This window comes from Octopus bimaculoides, chromosome 11 (genome assembly GCF_001194135.2).
Source record: "Octopus bimaculoides isolate UCB-OBI-ISO-001 chromosome 11, ASM119413v2, whole genome shotgun sequence".
Lineage (NCBI taxonomy): Eukaryota > Metazoa > Mollusca > Cephalopoda > Octopoda > Octopodidae > Octopus > Octopus bimaculoides.
The window spans coordinates 62802887-62803529 of NC_068991.1; positions in this window are offsets into that span (position 1 = coordinate 62802887).

Sequence of the window (643 nt, forward strand, 5' to 3'; positions counted from 1 at the left end):
ATATATATATATATATATATATATACATATACACCCATACATACATGTGAAAGTCCATGTAGCTATATCTATATATATCTGCTTCCCCTTCTCTATACACACATATACATACATATATATACACACATATATATGGATATTTGCATGTCTATACATATATGTAAATGTGTAAATATATCTATATGAGTGTGTACATTAATAGATGTGTATATATGCATAAATAAGGATATATATTCATATACTTATACATGCATATACACACACTCAAACATACACACAAACACGTGCCCATACTGACAGATAAATAGAAAAACCGTTCCTCCTTCGCAAAAAAAAAAGAAGAATAGTAATATTTTCCATACCTTTCTTTTTCCTTCTTCTGTTCTGTGAGTGCCGACGCAAAAGTACTTTCTGCAGACTCCATTTTATTTTTGTCCACACCTGATATTGTCAGTCTCATTTCAGCCAGGAGACATTGTTCTTGGAATTTTCGGTAAGTATTGGGAAGCGGAATATATTTTCTGTCTTCAGCAGTGAAATATTCAACAACTGTCTTTGAGTGAATTCATCCAGCAGAAAATTGAAGGAATAAAAAAGACATTTTTTTTTTCTGCTTTGCAAAAACGATTCACTTTATCTAAAA